The sequence below is a fragment of the Wyeomyia smithii genome, chromosome 2 (genome assembly GCF_029784165.1).
Source record: "Wyeomyia smithii strain HCP4-BCI-WySm-NY-G18 chromosome 2, ASM2978416v1, whole genome shotgun sequence".
In the NCBI taxonomy this organism is placed as follows: Eukaryota; Metazoa; Arthropoda; class Insecta; order Diptera; family Culicidae; genus Wyeomyia; species Wyeomyia smithii.
The window spans coordinates 172,138,882-172,146,727 of NC_073695.1; positions in this window are offsets into that span (position 1 = coordinate 172,138,882).

Genomic DNA, 7,846 nt, shown 5'->3' on the forward strand with positions numbered 1-7,846 from the left:
TCACTGCCGTCGTAATAGGCACCGAAAAACGCGTTAACTAACAACACAGTAATTAATTTTCGCACGGTAGCTCTTGTCTCGTGCAGAACTGGCAAATGAGAATTTTTCTTCGCGCATCACCGTATGATGGGGCGTCCCATAATGAATGAAATTTATATACTAGAACAACTCAATTGTTGTCACAATTCATCGACGGCTTATTAGTGCCAACACAAACACCAGAGCAAAATCATTTCAAATCGCCTGGAAATACGCTAAAATTTAATCGACCATTTTTGATTTGAATGAAACTTTGCACACGTATTTGGCTTAGCAAACTGAGCATTTTTCACAGGTGGAGAGATTTTTTACACCCTTGGGTTACATTCTAAAAGGGCGTATGCCATTTGGCATAGGTTTTATTCGAAGCATTGTAGCCCAGAAACCGTTGATTGTATAGAAAAACTGTCTGGGAATGAGTTGTAGGGAATTGAAAACGCACCATAAAAAAAATATACACTGTACAAAAAAAATTTTTTTGACCAAAAAAAATTAAAAATGAACATTAAATTTCAATTTAAAAAAAAGAGTTGATATTTTTTTTTTAAAGAAACTTGACGTTAATACGCAACTTAAAAAAGTTCAGGATGGAGAAATGAAAAATAATTTTCTTATGGTAGATTAATTTTTTTATAAAAGTTCTGATTTAAAATTTTTTCAAAATATTTGTATTCTGATGATTTTAAAAGATGCAGAGAGTCATTTTGAACCAAAAATCTCTTGGTAGTAAACATTCTAAAGGCATTGGCTTTCGAGTTATTTCTAATTTAAGCTCGAAAAATTATAACTATTTAGGAAAATACACGTTTCTCTTAATTTGTCCATGGTTCTCCAGCAAAAACCATACGTTAATTGGAATGCTTCATCAAAAATATACAATTCATTCTTTGACAACAAAACGATTGGGCGAACGGTTCTCAAGAAAAGAGTTAAATGTTCTAAGTGATATAAATATATATAAGAATCAAATATTTATTTTCGAGTTTTATTATCTTAGGAACATATTTTTTTATGACATAGATACTTTACAGAACTAGTTTCACCTTATATTTTATATACATCATAAGTAAATCATCTTTTGAAAACAGCTTCGTTTGTCTCTTATATTCTGAAATCGGAACAAAAGAGTAATACTTTTGTGTGGCAGCTATTATTATAGATTTTTTGAAAATATTGCTCCATTCTGTTACTCCTTGTTCATATTCTTCATATGGTACCCAACTAAATGACATTTTTGATGAATTTTTATTACAATCATACAATTCTGTTGCGCTTGTAATGGGATGTTCATGTTCTTTAGCTAAACTTGCATTTCCTGCCATTCGTTTTAATATGCCACCAATTGCATCGCATGGGCCTTTACCATGAGAAGTCGCAAAAAATGCCACTCTGCATCGACGTTATATTTTGTTGCAAAGTTTTTTCTATTTTTATATTGTGAGGCAGCTCCATCAGACATAAATATCGCTTTTTTCAACTCTATTGTTGTTTTCAAAAAACTCATTAATTTGGCAATGAACACCTGAACCGCAACAGTATCATGATGGAGTTCTTCCGATATTATGATGAAGCTGATATTCTTAAGTGTTCCAGATGCTGAATAGTAAACAACGAAGGGATGAATGGTGACTTGACTATCATTCCAATAACTACACGAATCACAAATTGATAAAGACGTATCAAAATGAGCTTGACTGCTTAATATTTTTAATTTTGCAATAACGTTTTCGTTTAATTTGCGTATGCTTGATGAGCATCGATGATCAGGAAAGGGTTAACAGCATTTGGGCTTGGTGTATTCCATTTTCACTTTATTCAACTTCACAAAATGCAAATTGTTACTAACACATCTGGAATAGTGCAATCGTATTTATATACGAAAACAGATATTATAGGTGACCCAGTAGTTATTGGTTGCGTACTTCACAAATAGTTATTATTAGTAAACAAGTAGGTAGTGTTGCACGACAAACATATTATTTTATAAAACATTTTTATAAAACATTCGAACAAACTTATGATGTATATAAAATATAAGTTGAAACTAGTTCTGTAAAGTATCTGTGACATAAAAAAATATGTTCCTAAGATAATAAAACTCGAAAACAAATATTTGATTCTTATATATATATATATATATATATATATATATATATATATATATATATATATATATATATATATATATATATATATATATATATATATATATATATATATATATATATAAATATATATATTTATATATATATATATATATATATATATATATATATATATATATACATATATATATATATATATATATATATATATATATATATATATATATATATATATATATATATATATATATATATATATATATATATATATATATATATATATATATATATATATATATATATATATTTATATCACTTAGAACATTGAACTCTTTTCTTGAGAACCGTTCGCCCAATCGTTTTGTTGTCAAAGAATGAATTGTTTTTTTTTGATGAGGCATTCCAATGAACGTATGGTTTTTGCTGAAGAACTATGGACAAATTAAAAAAAACGTGTATTCTCCGAAATATTAATAATTTATTGAGCTTAAATTTAAAATAACTCGAAAACCGATGCCTTTAGAATGTTTATTACCAAGAGCTTTTTATTTCAAAATGACTCTCTGCACGTCAAATTTCTTTAAAAAAAATTAAAAAAAAAAAATCAACTCCTTTTTTTTAAATTGAAATTTTATGTTTATTTTTAATTTTTTTTGGTCAAAAAAATTTTTTTTGTACAGTTCATATTTTTTTATGGTGCATTTTCAATTCCCTACAACTCATTCTCAGACAGTTTTTCTATACAACCAACGGTTTCTGGGCTACAATGCTTCGAATAAAACCTATGCCAAAAGGCATACGCCCTGCTCAATTTGCTAAGCCAAATACGTGTGCAAAGTTTCATTCAAATCAAAAATGGTCGATATTCGACCATCGGTGATTTGGCGCGATCTTGCTCACCAGCGTTAATTAGTGCTTCTTCGTCTCTCGGGCATTTTGTTGGAGTGATACCGGCTATCCCATTTTTAAAATTTCACATCTGGGGGCGTATGCAATTTTTTTACCTCAGCAGAGCGGAAAAATAGGGTGGTATTAAAATGAAATATAATAGTGATTTATGGGTGACAGTTGAGCGATGTTTCGTTGTCTGCGAACGCTAAATCCAGTTGTACTCTCGCCTTACTGAGCTGTCATTTGTTTTCGCTGCAACAACGCACTTTACCCTTGGAAAAATAACCAAGATAACATGTCAATTCGTTAGGACACTCGATGGTCGAGATGAACTGAAAGGAGCGAATCTCATTAATTGCAGAATTTCTATTAATAATAAGAGCACACGTTGTTTTAGCTATACATTAAATTCTGAAACCCTTAATATTCTACAAGGACCTTTCCAAACTGAGTTTGCATGTGTATTATGGCACGTCTTCTAATAGTAATTATAGTTTATTGTCGGTGAACAAATCATTAAGCTGCTGCTTGTAATTGGTGACTTTATCAAACATTTACTTCAGATTTAATCTTGGACTAGTCAACAAGCGAGTTGGAAACTAATTTTCACTTCGGTAAAGAACTGAATGTGTTATTCAAGAGATTGGCACATTTTATTAGCAATTTGGAGCTTGTTTCAATCCGCTGTAAAACTATCGCCAAAACAAAAAACCAACTCCATCTCGGAAATTATTTTCCTTCAACCGTCTTTATCGGGGTTCTTCGCTTTCGGCAAACAGACAACGAAGCAACGTTTTTTGTGCTTTCTGTAAGAAACTAGTGCACTCGCCACCGTCAGCATGGATTGAAAATTCAATGAACGACCCACGACGGTATTGAGAATGGAAAAACTTTTGACGTGCTGTCGCACAAAAGAATCAAATATTCGAAGGTACGAGTCGACATTGGCGAGCTGCTGGTAGCTGGCTGTGGACGGTATAGTGATAGCGACATTATCCTTTTGGCTAGAATTAGCGTCAATCAAACCAAGCTTACCATCCAACAGACGCTGTATGAAAATTCATACGAAGAAAATAGACGAGAGAATGTGATATAACCAAACCTACATTGTGCTATAGGTTCAGACTTTGCGTTCCATAAAGTTTGCATTAAAGATCAGAATTCGTTTGAAAATAGCACCTCGTATGTATGTAATACACGGTGTTTTGGTACACAATGTGATAAATATGCAAAATATTGTTATGCAGATGAGCAATGCAAAGTTAATTAAAAGTTTACACTTGCGAAAAAAAATATATCGCTGTCCTGAGATTTTTAAAAGATTCGCTTGAATGACAGAATGACATAAGCGAACTGTCATTCCAGCAATTTCGAGCAGTTTTCGAATAGTTTTAATTCGTGATTCAAAAACCGAAGGGCAACGATATAACTTTTTAAAAAATCGCGTTTTGCACAGAAAACGCAGTTTTTTCAAATGATATATAAAAATGTATAAGATAAACATCCATTTTTTTACTAAAACCTAACAATCAATAGAAAGTTGTTTTTGTATCATCATCCTGGACTTCTAACTATTGTTTTTATAATTTCAAGTACCTATTCATTCAGAATATTTCGCAGTCAGCGAGACCCTGGCAGCACGGCGTGTTTAAATTATTATAATTATACTAGCTGACCCGGCAAACTTCTTCCCGCCCATTTTTGTGTTCAATTAAATAATTTTGAACATTCCAAATTCATTGATTTCTTGCGATTTGCTTATAAATGCACGACGAATCGGTTATAGATCATATCCAAAGTCAAAGGACTAATCGTTTGAAATGATGGGTTTTATCGGAATGACAACATCCTCGACTTTTGGATTCTGTACATACCCGTTTTGGGTGCTATTCAGTCTTTGAATTCAAAATGGCGTCCAGGGTCAAGCTGCTTCCCAGAAGTTGCCATCTTTCAATTCCAAATGGTGTTTGAGGTCAACTTTTAACTCCTTGCATCATTCTGGTTCCAGTGATTCTCATGGGTGGTATTTGGTCACTTGAGGCTGTTTTTTAGAAACCGGAAGTCGCCATCTTGGATTTCAAAATGGCATTGGGAAACAATTTTGGGCCCCATAGCGTCATTCTGGTTTAAGAAACATCCATATTCGATGTTTTTTGGTCATTTTCGGCTGTTTTTCAGAAATCGGAAGTTTCCATCTTACAACTAATAATGGTGTTTGAGGTCAATTTTTAGCTCCTTGCATCATTCTGGTTCCAGGGAAACTCATATTGGGTGGTATTTGGTCAATTCAGGCTGTTTTCCAGAAAACGGAAGTCGTCATCATGGACTTCAAAATGACATGTGAAATCATTTTCTGACATCTGGACGTCATTCTGATTCCGAAAATATTCATATTGAATAATATTTGTTCATTATCGGCTGTTTTCCAGACACCGGAAGTCGCCATCGTCGAATCCAAAATGATGTCTGTGGTCGATTTTCAGCTTCTGTGCATCATTCTGAGATACTCATGATGGATGGAAATCGGCCATTTTTGGGTGTTTTCCAGAAACCGGCAATTGTTTTTCAGGAACCGGAAGTCATCATCTTGGATTTCAAAAAGGCATTGGAAGACAATTCCTGGCCCCTGAATGTCATTCTGGTTTCGGGAACATCCGTATTTGCTGTTATTTGGTCATTTTCGGTTGTTTTCCAGAAACCGGACGTCGTCATGTTAAAATTCAAAATGGTGTTTGTAGTCGTTTTTAGCTCCTGTGTATCATTCTGGTTCCGGTATAATCATGTTGGGTGGAAATCGGCCATTTTCAGCTGTTCTCTAGAAACCGAAAGTTGCCATCTTACAATTCAAAGTGTTGTCTGAGATCGATTTGTGGCTTCAGTGCATCATAACAATTCCGGAAATACCAATATTGGGTAGTATTTAGTCATTTGCCGCTGTTTTTCAGTAATCGGAAGTCGCCATCTTGGATTTCATAAGGGGCCATCCACATACCACGTGGACAGATTTTTAATTATTTGGACCTTGATTCTAAAAAAATTGTATGGAACGTGTACATTAGCCAACCCCACCTCCCCCAAAGCTGTCCACGTGGTATGTGGATGACCCCTAATGGCATTTGGAGACAATTTCTGGCCCCTAAGCGTCATTCGATGAGTTCTATGACAAGCTTGAGCGAATCTATGACGAGTGCCCAAAACACGACTTAAAAGTCGTCATCGGAGACGCAAACGCACAGGTTGGGAGGGAGGAATTCTTCGGTCCGGTCATTGGAAGGCATAGCCTCCACTCGTCAACCAATGAAAACGGCCTGAGGCTGATAAACTTTGCCGCGGCCAGAGGAATGGCCATATGTAGCTCCTATTTTCCACGTTTGAAAATTCGGAAACACACCTGGAGGCATCCAAATGGAGAAGCCTGCTCCCAGATCGATCACGTACTGATTTACGGTCGGCACTTTTCGGATGTTACTGATGTTAGGTCTTTTCGGGGACCAAACATTGACTCTGACCATTATCTCGTCGTTTGTAAGATCCGCGCACGGTTGTCGAACGTGCTGAAATCTCGCACAGAGAGGACGATGCGTTTCAACATTCAGCGGTTGAAAGCTGATGGCGTGGCAGCAGAATACGCCAGAGAGCTGTATCAACGAATCGCAGAACAGCAGGAGGAAGGAGTGGAAGACATAAATGGGCTGTGGAGCAGTATTCACGGCGCCATCGAAACGACTGCGAGAGAGGTGGTAGGTACGACGCGTGGAAGACAGCCTAACGACTGGTTCGATGCCGAGTGCCAGAGAGCGACAGATGAGAAGAACCGTGCCAGGAGCCGCATGCTCACTGCGGCTACGCGTCAGAACAGATTTATTGATTTATTGATTTAAATTTCATCTGACATCGTGGTCTTAATGAATGGTTTTAAAACTAGTCTAAAGTTAAAAATACAGTTCGCAAGCGTTGTCTAAAACTGACACAAGAAACATTAAAGTCAAAAACGTGATAGCCTTCTTGAAAACGTCTCCGTATTGTGTTGACTGGATCGTTATCACCGTATACGGTGTTCCTCGGTTCTGGCAAAATAAGTTGCCGTGGACGCAGTACACGTGCGGGAGCATAAATTCTCATGCGCTCCAGCAAGCAGGCACTATCGATTTCTCCGCGCAGTATTTTAGCGCCAAACACAGCTTGGTTTATACTTCGACGGGACTCCAGTGGCTCTATACCCAATAGGGCACATCGATGTTCGTAAGGGGGCAGGTCGTTGGGATTGCGCCATGGAAGTCTTCTTAGCGCACGACGGACAAATTTATGCTGAACAGATTCGATTCTGGATTTCCACACAGCTTCATAAGGTGACCAAACGACCGATGCGAACTCGAGTATCGAACGAACTAGGGAACAATAGAGGGCACGTAATCAGATGGGGTCAATAAAGTCGCTTGCCATTTTCAGAACAAAACCTAGTTGACGATTGGCTTTTTGGATTATCGCGGAATAATGCAGCTTGAATGTGAGTTGGTAGTCAAGCAATACTCCAAGATCCCTGACTTCGTCAACCCGTTCGAGTATCTGATCACCGATGACATAGTTGTATAGGATAGGTCCTTTTAGTCGTCGATATGAAATCACGTAACACTTTGCCACACTCACTACCAGGAAGTTTGACTTGCACCAATGAACGAATTTGTCCAGTAGCTTCTGGAGTTCTCTGCAATCAGCTTCATTTCGTATGATCAGGTAGATTTTCAAATCGTCAGCGTAGATTAGTACTCCACCATTCGCAAGAAGTATCGTCACGTCGTTAAAAAATATCA